The 12,096-nt window shown below is 35.1% G+C and overlaps 1 protein-coding gene across 1 annotated transcript in view; it reads right to left on the bottom strand.

The window, feature by feature from the left end:
- LOC110993884 (ski oncogene) overlaps nt 1–12,096 on the bottom strand; it is a 50,255-nt gene that overhangs the window by 36,728 nt on the left and 1,431 nt on the right. The window lies entirely within an intron of this gene.

Raw genomic sequence — 12,096 nt, 5'->3', positions numbered from 1 at the left:
ATAGATCATTTCATTAGAAACGTTCCCCTTCTAACAAAAGCACCTCTTAGCATAAAGAAAACTTGTACATAGACAATATCTACATAACTCTGATAGAAATACCCCCAGCGAAGGCTGTGAGGTTGTTGTCCTATAAACAGCTGGCAGGGAACCCTTCGGAGCGACGAACTCTGAGCTATATACACGTATAAAGCGGAAGGCTATGTTGGGTCAATTGTTATGACTGCATATATTCGTTTAAATTTTAACATATATGTGACTTTTGTATGTCAAGAATGTATGCGATTTTGACATAATGCTTTATGAGTCATAAAGGCGATTTTGATATAGTCACATTTTTAACACATAATACATTACTATGTAGTAACTGTTAAGATAGAAAAATGTAGTGGAATAAATAAATAAATAATATGTTGCGTTTCATTCATCGGTAAATGGAGTTAAGAAATACTTTTTACTATTAAAACTTCTAAAAGAGTTTTAGCAAATAAACTATGTATATTAAAGATATATTATAATATATAAATAATTACGCTTTAATAATAAATTACTTAGTACAAATTTACCAACAAAAAAATGTACCCAGAAACCTTTTACAAAATCCATCAATCCGGTTTAGCACTCATTAATTCCGATTCAAAATTACTCAACTAGTTAGAGCGCATATCTGCTAGTCGGCGCACGCGCAATTTTTTGCTTGACTTTTTATCGTTGATGTAACAATTAAATCGGATTGATCGTTGCTAACCGGCCTCAAGGTCGTTGCCCTGAAACTCACCGCATTGCGAATTTAAACATTTAAATAACAGAGGACCTTTTATTGATGCACAAACACTCTGTCTCTTTCGCACGGCAGGGCTATCGACAAGCATTTATTAGATCTAGATTCATTTTTATGACCCTTAAAACCTCCCTTATGTCCTCTGTACGTGACAGCATAGATTTTCCGGTCTAATAACTATAATAATAATAATATATCGATTATTTGAAAAATAGTGGTACATTAAGAAGGATTCAGTACACAGCATATTCTGCCATAATATATTATGTATATGGAAGTCAAATTAAATATCATAATTTCATAATAATAAAGATAGATAATTGTTGTGAAAACTTAAGGTCTAAATAGAATAGGGAGAATCCCTATAAAGGCCCCCTTCTAAAAATTATATGTATACCGCTGCCCATGGACTGAACTGATGTCCAAACAATATTTTTTTTAATAAGATACACAGCCCTGCTCGTGAGAGGTGTGCGAGAGGGACGGAAGAACAAGGTCACTGGACAAGCTCTCTCAGACACGAAGAGGAGGCGGGGGAGAGCGTAGACGGCGCAAAATGGCGGTAGACGTGACGTCATACTGTAGGCTTCGATGCGTAAGATTGCATCTACACGTGAATACATTAAAAATTAATGGCTCTACATGTGTGAGTAATAAAACAACCATATTTATCGCTCTGTCTAATTTGTAAGACTAGTGTGTAGGATGGTAATACCTATTGGAATTTTAATATTGTTTCTTAGATTTGCGCCCGCGCATCTTTATAAAATTATTTGTAGAAGTATTTTCGAGAATTTAAATTCATTTTTGTCACGAGTGTTCCATTCCGAAACGGCTTGAACGATTCTTATGTGTATTCGGAAGGTCTGTGTAATTTTTGTTTTATATATAAGCTTAAAACGCCGTCTTCGCAATCCAACGTCTGTGGGTGCGTTGTCGGCCTTTGAGGGAGGAGTATACTCTTGATTTAAATAGTTGAAGGTCGTATCACCCATGAATGTCCCTAACGAGAGTTGATTCCACAGTTCGGTAATTCGCAAAAGAAATGGTGAAAACATGTGAAACCGTGGATGACTTCTTGCTATCAAGGTGATGCTAATGAAACTGAAACGTATCGTGATGAAACGAGGTAGGACGGATCAACCCCAATATCTCTGCAGAACACTCTTCATAATACACTTTGTATTATACGCATAGACGCAATGTCTCTGTGTATAAATAGAAACAAGCCGCAATCTTTAATCTAAGTGATAAAGGTATCCAAAAAACACTTTAAATAAAATGTTAATCGCCACCCATGTGCATCATGTGTTGCGTGTGTGTTGCCGATCTTTGAAGTAATGGTACGTTCTTTTCTTGACGGTTCCTGAATAGTATCGGTTATACAATAATCCAGGATTCCCAACCCTACGCCCGTACGTAAATAATGAGCATCATCATGACATTTACCATTGTAATCTAAATAAGCATTTGATAATGAAAAAATTACCAAACAGTCATTGGATAATCATCTATCGATCTTGTATGATTTATAAAAAAAAATAAGTATATAAAATTATAAAAATTATTATTATTAAACAATTTAAGAAAAATATATTAATTATATAAAAAATAATATAGACAATTCGATAGACGTAACGGCCTCTTCCTGCCCGTTTGCCCCCTGTTCTATTAAAAAAAAATCCTGCCCTGCCCGAGGCATCTGATGGTAAGAGATATGGATACTCTTGATAACAGAAGGCTGGATTTCCGGCCTTTTCATTGGTGCGCTCTTGTCTTGAAGGAAGAAGTCGAATTGGTTCGGAAATACCTTCGTTCGCATAATAGCTGCAGCTGAGATTCATAATCGAGGCAAAATACAGAATTCGACCTTGTCGTCAGTCTTTCCACAACTATGTGGAACCAGCTGCCGTATGATTTCCTCTCTCCTCCTTACTAACCTTTGCTGCACTGAAGATGGTCTTTGAAAATAGCAGTGACCATTCAGATACGATGCGATCCACACTACAGGTATGTACCTAGTTATCAACTATCTAATTATAACATTTGGCGTGGTGACAAACTCTCAGCCTCACGCGCTGAAATAAACTTAACTTTTATTTGTTCATAATTCGGCAGTGTTTTGTTACATTTTATTACTTTTGAGGGATGTATCATGATAATCATCTGCCTGTATTTTTATCAATTTCTATTGGGTTTAAGTAGCAGTGTTGGCCTAGTGGCTTCAGCGTGCGACTCTCATACCTGAGGTCGTAGGTTCGGCTGTGCACCAATGGAGTTTCTTTCTATGCGGTCATTTAACATTTGCTCGAACGGTGAAGGAAAACATCGTAAGGAAACCGACATGTCTATAGAATATATATGTATATATATGTCGACTAGAATATATGTCTACTACAGACTTACAGTTAAACATATTTCTTGAGCAATATACCAAAGCTATCATTTGACCAAACCTCAAACCACAATACAAAACTGTAACATAATTATTATAAGTAAATAGTTTTACATTGTCTTAAAGGCCTTGTATTGAATGCTGAAATTGACGTACAGTATCATGGCAATAGAAATTACGCAATTTTTAATGTTATTTGAACTAAACGTTTTATATTAATACCGGGGCGAATTTTGACGATCATTTTCGTTATCATTTAAGTTATGTTTTTTTTAATTTTTGAAGAGAAACTTCTAAGGGTGGGGGGGAAGAAAGAGACAGAATGAAAGTCAATGCGTGTCACTCGCATGCGTGCAGTATGACCTTTTACAGGCCAGCGCGAGCGAGGACTCGTTAGGAACGAGTAGCATCCAATATTCAGATAATATAATATAATATAATAACAACAATATAATATCAGAGGGAGGGAGAAAGACAAAGGTAGGAAGGAGGAGAAAGAAAGAGATTGAGTGGGTTGACACCAAGCGGCGTGAAGTTAGCTGATATATGTACTTATTGTTCGATTTTAATTTATAATATTAATTATTTCATTTAGAAAGATGCGATCAATTGTGAATTGTAAACAATGTTAATAAAGTTTGTCTTAATGAAAGAATATAAAGAAAGAATATATATTGTATTTCACTAAAAATCTATTTCTACCCCACAATTTTTATTTATTTATCATTAATTTGCATGAATATTGCACAAAAATGTTTTGGTGTTACAATATTAAGTAAGTATTCTGCCACACAAAATGGCGTGCTAATTTGGACGAATCAGTTAAGGATTTTTAAGAGGCACTTGAAAATCATTAACTGATTCGTCCACCTTCTCTCTCCACACTCCACACATCTTCAGCTTGTCCAGAGCATTAGGGATGTCGAGGCGCATAATCTTAATTTGATCAGACCAATGTGTAGGCGATGGAGTTTCACTTCTGCCATTTCTCCCACCTTGTCCAGACTATTTGATACTCCTGGCAATATGGCCAAAGATAAAATACGTACTCCGTAAATCAACTAAATTGGTATTTGCCCTGCCCATTTGCTCAAAATTCATATTTCCCGTACACGCGCCGCAAAAGTATGTAAAAGCATGTCATGACCTAGCTGACCTAAATACACTGTCATTCGAGCTGCGACCAATTTTCCTCTTGGAAAAATGTTGCAGTTTTTAAATTTTCACCGCGCCTCTACGCCCTAATATAAAATATACTTGCTGAATCTCGTATCGAATCCCGGCTGTGCATCTCTTGTAGGCAAAACTTGTCTACGAATAAAAAAAGAGATACAATTTGTATCGATGTTTTATATAGTATAAAAACATTTTTCTTTGTTTGTTTAATCTGTATTTTTATTTTTAGTGGTGGGTTTTATGCCTCCCCCTAGTGGCTTTTTGTTGTTTTGTACATAATTTATTTATGTCGAGACCCTTGCTCCGTAGGGTCCTAGCGCGTTAAGGCTTTTTAGGGAATTATCAAAAAGGTTAGTCGACATCACAGGAGAACGAAGAGCTGGCAGCTACCTCGCAACAAGAATTAGTCTAGCTATTCAAAGGGGGAACGCTGCCAGTATCTTCGGAACCTTGCCTAAAGGGACTCCTTTTAATAATATTTTTTATAATTAAATTTTAAGGTTAGTTATTAGATATATTTATTATGTTATATATATATGTTATATTTATGTTGTATATGTTATATATATTATATATGTATTATGTTATTTGTATTGAAACTTAAGTATGACGTATTTATTTATAATGTTTGAGAATTAAAAATGAGTCTGCCGAATGACCTTTTAAGTGATGTAAATTAATGAGCAAACGAAACGGGCTTAGTTATGATAAAAACACATTCATAAATAACAAGATATGAGGCAGCTCTGTTTCATCATCAGACGTCGACTTCGAAAAAAAATCAAAATTAAAATTCCGTTGTTCCATAATAAAATTAAATTGAGCGATTTTGAAGCAATTTTAGAACCATGTGGAAGCTGCTACCTACAAGTATATCCGAAATAATTCGACTTGAGGTTCTTCAAAAAGAGCGTATCAATTCGGAAGAATTCCTTTTATGGGAAAATTCGGTAAATGTGAGTAAAGTGTTTATTACTCAGAAAAAATGTATTAGGGCTATCATGGGCGTTGGACCTCTTAGAAGCTGTAGACCAATTTTTCACGATCTCGGTATTATTAGTAAACTAAACTAAACTCGGTATTTCTCGGTATTATTAGTATGACAGTACCAAGTTTGTATATCTTTGAAGCAGTTATGACTGTAAATAAGCATCCAAAATTATTTAAAACATATAAAGAAACTTGCTTGTATATACCGAGGGATCCAACACGGCTGTAAGAATATTTAATCACCTTTCTAGAAGTTATAGATCGCCCCATTTTCAAGGGGAAGGTTTTTAAAGGCAATTGTTTTTATAGCGTGGGCGAGTATCTAGATCATAAGTTTAACACCAATTCGAATTAACTTACCTTTCCTATTATTACATTATGTAAATGCTTCTATTATGTGACATAATAAAATTTATGACATTTGCATGCCGATTTTTTTTTAATAATACATAATGCGGATTGTGCGGATTTTTATAATAATTGTATCTAATTGTACCACTACCTTAGCAAATAAACGATTTCATTTCATTTCAAGAGGCCCCCGGAATTCCGTTTGTTATATAAAAAAATTCATATCCGCCATTAAATTAACTATCATTTAAGCGCAGTTAAAGTACTCTAGTTGTATAATAATCTATAATTAAAGATAATAACAACTTTATTCAGTTGATACCTACTTTTACCCTTAGGACGTTTCTGGATTGACAACGGTACGACTCGTTGAAATTACCTTAGTTAAAAAATAAAAATAAAATAAAATACGTTTATTTTGGAACATAAGATCTTCTAGGTATCACTTATTCCACGTCAATCAATTCGAGCTTGTAGGCATCCCTACTCATCGGCAAAGACAGAGGGTGTAGGCCGAGAGAAAAAGCCGGCGTAAAAAACTCTCGGTACTCTTTTAAAAAAGCAAATCATCAAACAATATTTAAAACAAATATATCAAATTAATTAGAGTTATGATACCAGTAAGGGGGCTTGCTGGAGGGTTGGCATATACAAGATGCATTGATAAAAGGTGGATTTTAAATACAGGCAAGGAAGAGGAGGGCCCGAAAAGGTGGATATAAAAAATAGAAGCTGTAGCAGGAAGCTAATGGAGAAAGAAAATCATACATTGCATCCCTTGTAATTTATATATACTGTGTTATTTGTATTTCTTTAGCAACGAAGTGTAAATAAATAAATAAATAAATAAATACAAAGATAGAGAGAGAGAGAGAGTACTCGTGATGGAGTTCCGACCAACGGTACTAGCGGAACCTAGGATTTTAGTACAAAAATACCAGAACCCAAATACAAAGTAAAATGCGATATCCTAACTAAATTTTCAACAAAGTTTTCAATTGTTTTAAATTAAGTTACAGAAATATTTTTATCTTGGCAACAGTGTAAAATTTACATGAAAAAGCTATAAGAATAATTTGCATGAGTAATGCATATGTATTTTTCAATTTCACTTAATATAAACTTGTAGCTCGGTACATTGAACGTATAACTAACTATTTTTTATTATATGATAAAGGATTATCTTAAAGTATCCTGTATATATGTCTGTTTATACCTCTAAATATTATTTTATCGTAGTCTGACTAAATTATTGGTATTTTATTGGAGTCTGTGAAACTATCCATTTACATCCATTTTCTGTGATTTTTCTTATGTTTTGTCAAGTAAATATACAGGATCAGTTTCGAGCAAAAGCTTTTTTATAGTATTATAGGAATTTAGTAATAGCTGTTTTGGTGCAATTATTATTCTTTTTATAATGGAAGTCATCGATGCGTGTCTGTAACGCAAATTGATGGCGTTTTTGTATAGGTACGGTGTTTGAGTGCCTTTATACACGAACCATATACAGAAATGTGAGGGCAAGAGTTACCGTCACTTTTTTTGATCAAGTCACCTGGCACTGACCAGGATGGCTGTTCAAACCAAAGAGTTGTGGTAATAACGCCAACGCAAAAATATATTTTGTACTTGTGTAAAGCTAGGTACACTGTTACCCTATTAACACTAGATTAGACATTATCAATAAAACCTAGAGATAAAGTCTATGTATATTATATATAAGCTGATCAACAAATTCCTAATAGAAAATCATCAAGGTTATAGAAATTCGCAGGAAAGAACAATTGTTGTACCGCCAGAAGCAACGACCGTGCCCATGTTGTGAACTTAATTTAAATCGTCTAACTTTGCAGTCTTCCCTTTTATTACAAAATCTAGATGTGGTCACACACATCAGAATTTGTAAAAACGCCAATTGGAAGTCTAGAAAACTAAATGTTAAAAATCCTCAACTCCCCAGATATTGAAGAAGTTCCTGGACGGCATTTAATTACTGATAATAATCATATCGTCACTTCCCGTTAGTTTATTAATTATACTAATTACATGGTACATGAATCGCAGATATTATCCCACAAAAATGTCATTATTTTCGCTAATGTAGCAATTATTTTTAATTTACTTACAAAGTTTTATGACCCGTGCGCGTGTTTAACAGTATTTAAAATATGTATCTATATAGTTGTAGAATAGCTATATTATGCGGTTGAAACCTTTCCTAGCCTCATGGCTCATTAATACTAGCCTTGAAATTATTATATTGAAGACCCCGAAGTCGACGGCATGTGTCAGGCACAGGAGGCTTACTAGGCTTACTAGGATCACCTAACTTGCCTATTAGATTGACAAATGAAATCTGAGGCCGAGACCTAAAAATATTGTAGCAGTACTTTTTGAGCCAATTCGTTACAAACATACAAAACTTTCCTCTTTATAATATTAATAAAGATTACTGTGGGTAAAGAATATTATAAATACAGGAATATTATATGTTTTGTATTGATTTTAATCACGCAACGAATGAAATCCCATTTGTATTGCGGTATTTATTTAATACATGTCAATGAATCTAGGGACTGTTTAGTGAAAGTGGATATCGAAACTCCCAAAGGTATGGGGCCTACGCATGGGTTTGTTAACGTATAATTCTATAGAGATTCTAGATATATATAAGAGAGAGAGTTTATGATAGGCCTCAAAAACACAATACTTTTAAGCGGTATATTTCGTAGCCTTTTAATAGCTTTACAGTACAATTCATTCCTACACTTACACGTTGGACTGATCAGATTAAGTCCGCCGTAGGAGAACCACTGAATCAGTGCAGCAGGATGACCTCCAATAGGCAGCGGTGGCAGAACGTCGTGAAGCGCATCACATCTGCGCCTTCTACCACATCGCGATCACGACCGCTCTGCCAAGAGCGAATGAGAAGAAGACAATTCATTCAAAAAAAAATACGTTTATTTTAGAACATAGGAACATCATGGTATCACTTATTCCACGTCATTAAATTCGTCAGTTACATGAATCTGACCGTCTTGTGCCATAACGATTCATGTTTAACATCGCGAATCTATTTTCTACCAAAAAAGTAAATTTAATTCAAATGATATTAAACATAAGTTTTAAATTTGTTTTGTGTTAATTTATTCATGTAACTACAACATAACAATCAAATAAACAGTACTTACAATTATCTTAAGATAAAATTAAACGAATTTAATAAGTTTGGCTCCTGCAGCCATCTTAGAAATATTTAACGCTGTATTTCCTCGCTGTATTGCGATATTCGTTGGAAAAGGAAAAAGGAGAGAGAGGAAAGCACCAGTTTTGGGGTCACCGGAAGTATCTACCAGGCGCCATATTAAATCTTCAATAAGTGCATGAGCACTTGAACCCCATGGCCCAAGAGTCTCCACTCTATAGAGAAGCAAATCGAAGTTGGAGGAAACACTTATAACTGATGATGATATATGTTATATTCCGTGGATGAGACGGAGCAAACGTGTCGATGACGGAACAAACAAAGCTTTAATCATTATTAATATATGTACAGACTACGGTTACAAAAAATGCGAACAAAAACCTTTTTGCCTTGGTTGAAATGTGAAGGTAAATCAAATCGCCTCTAAGTCTGCCAATTTACAGTATGCGTGCGCGCATTAACCAGACACGACCAAGGTCTGTGACTAAAATTACTAACACATCGCTAACTCGCCACTTCGACAAGACTAAACTGTATCCCAACCAATTGGTGCGCAAAAGCATAGACTATACTTCTTCTCGACAAAAAGGCTCTTAGGTGGCCCTGACACGTTTTGACAGATCCGGAAGATCGCTTTAGTTTATAACAAATTAAAAGTCTCGGCAAAGCAAAATCAAAGTTGGACTATGGTAAAAATACGTCTTTCGCGCGGTCTTTTACTACGTACTTCCCTCACACTTGAAGATTCCTTTTAGGCAGCATCGGTGTGCAATTTCGGAGATGGGTTTCCTTCACAATCGTCAGCTATCCAATTCAGTGTGAGATATGGTAGTTCGAATTTGTAACATACCTACTATGTTTTGATCCACACAATCTCGAAACCAGAAAAGGAAGGACCAACTGGCCGAGAGGCTCGATCATCACATGGGGCAGGTAGAGCTTCAGACTCACACAAATACAAAAGTTAGGAAGATTAAGCCGAACTGTGACTCCCATATTTCAATACAATTTAACAACGGTCAGACTGTATGCTATACATATTTTCAAGGCAGTTCCAGTCCCGCTCCACTACTATATGGAACCAGATGCGAACTGAAGTATTTCCAAACCACTTGGACTTTCAAGAAATGTGGATACCAAAGACAACTCTGGCATTGAGAGTGCCCATGGGCAGCAGAATCCCTTAACATCAGATGAGCCTCCCGTTTTGCCTATGTTCTATAAAACTATATTTATATAGTCTTACCCTGGGACACACCAATCTCAGACGGTGTCTGCTCTATCCCATCCCATGCCCATTTTAATATCATTAGCCGTTGCGTGCTAAAGAAAAAGCGAAATGCGAATCCTAAGTGGATAATTAACTAATACAAGAGAACTGCACATTTGAATTTGATCGCAAACGCTCCCATATAATTTGCATTCCTCCGTCAGCATGCTAAGTAGGTTCTATTTGTAACCAGCTAAAGGATGGTATTTTTAAGAGGCTTTAAGAAAGCTACTCAAGAACTTTGAGTGGCATTGCCTTACTGGTACATCTCAGCAACGAGAGAAGTTTTCTGTAAGGCACCGGACTTTCGCTAAGAGATATGCTCAACTAATCTTGGAACTTTTGGCAAATTAAAAATTTGATATAGATATGTTTCTAAGAAGAACTTTCCACAATTGTATGGAATCCTGAATAGCGCTATAGATGGGGTATTTTTGGTAATTTACGTATCGAATTTAGCATATCTTGAATGTCATTTATAGATATATGAACTACCAGAGCATTGCGTTTCAGATTTCACTTGAAGTTTGAACAACTGCTGCTACCGGTCTATTTCTTGTACCGTTGTACATAACCTTAAGAGATGAAGATGCGATACACCTACTCACTAAAATAATATTATGTGTGTGTAAATAGATGTAAGTATTTAGTAAGATTTTAATTATCTGTCTTATTAAATTATCTCCTCTTCCTTCTTTCCTCTTAAATTGGCGAAGACTTCTTCAAGCCATTAATTATCGTGGTGAGCCTGCCTAATAGCATTGAGATAACGGCTCCGTAACGTAACGTAACGGTCTTTTGGAGCAGACATGCTGTACTTATTTAAATACTAATTCACTAGTAATGGGTTCGTGTACACCTGTAGGGCTTAGGCATCCATAGGATTGTTGGGTTAGGGTCTTAGCTGTCACCCTCTCATGTGTCCAATGGCTGGTATCGCAATAGCGTTTGTTGTAAAACTATTGTTTATCAGACACAACTTTTGAAAACGTTCATTTATGAGACATTCGAGACTACCAAAAACCTTGAGAACGTCAGATAATGATTTATCAAATAGATATTTCATTATCCGACGAAAGATAAGAAATTTTAGCAAAAACAAATGATAAGGTGCCTCGTGTATTTATTATCTGCATTCTCGTCTCGTCTCGTTTGTCAATTTGTTTATATATACATATTTTTTACAATATAATGAATAAGTTGATATTTAAAACAAATAAGGCTACGGTAACATTTATTTATGTCTTAAATAAGGGCACAAATGCGAAAAACTTTAACAGGTATGGAATCAATAGTACCAGGAACCCAGAAGTGCCGCGCATATTACACCAAGAAAGCGATGCCCGCCCGTACTTCATACAAATGTTACCTCACTTTCAAGACCAATTATAATTATTAAGCCCGATTCGGAATGCACGTTCATAATACTAAAGTCGTGTATGTCATTGATTAAATAACACGTGGTAATTTTCTACGAGTCAACACGAACATTCATTTCGGAATAACGCAATTTCTTTATCATTAATTGTTCATGGCTAACCGGTGTTACACTGTATTAACTTTGTTGTTCATTTTAATGTAAAGGTAGCCTAATCATAAAAAATGTCTATAATTACATAGTACGCATAATCTCAGTGCATGCAACGATATTGCATGCGATTTGACGAGGGTGTCCAGACTAGAAATTAGTAAGCAGTTTGTCAGTGTGTCAGTTACATAGATTTTGATTTGTTGTTTAAAATAACTCTACATAACAAATTCGCTTTGGATTGTTCTGCTGTCTATGGATATTATGAATGAATATTCTTTGCTTTGGAAAAGCATTATTATACATACGGCAAAGCTAGTGTACTACTACTTTTAAGTTGTGTGATACATAAAAAAAGTATATTTGTTTTTTTAAATAGAGAGCATTATGCGTT

Source organism: Pieris rapae, chromosome 21 (assembly GCF_905147795.1).
Source record: "Pieris rapae chromosome 21, ilPieRapa1.1, whole genome shotgun sequence".
In the NCBI taxonomy this organism is placed as follows: Eukaryota; Metazoa; Arthropoda; class Insecta; order Lepidoptera; family Pieridae; genus Pieris; species Pieris rapae.
This window is presented reverse-complemented; position numbering and strand designations above follow the sequence as displayed.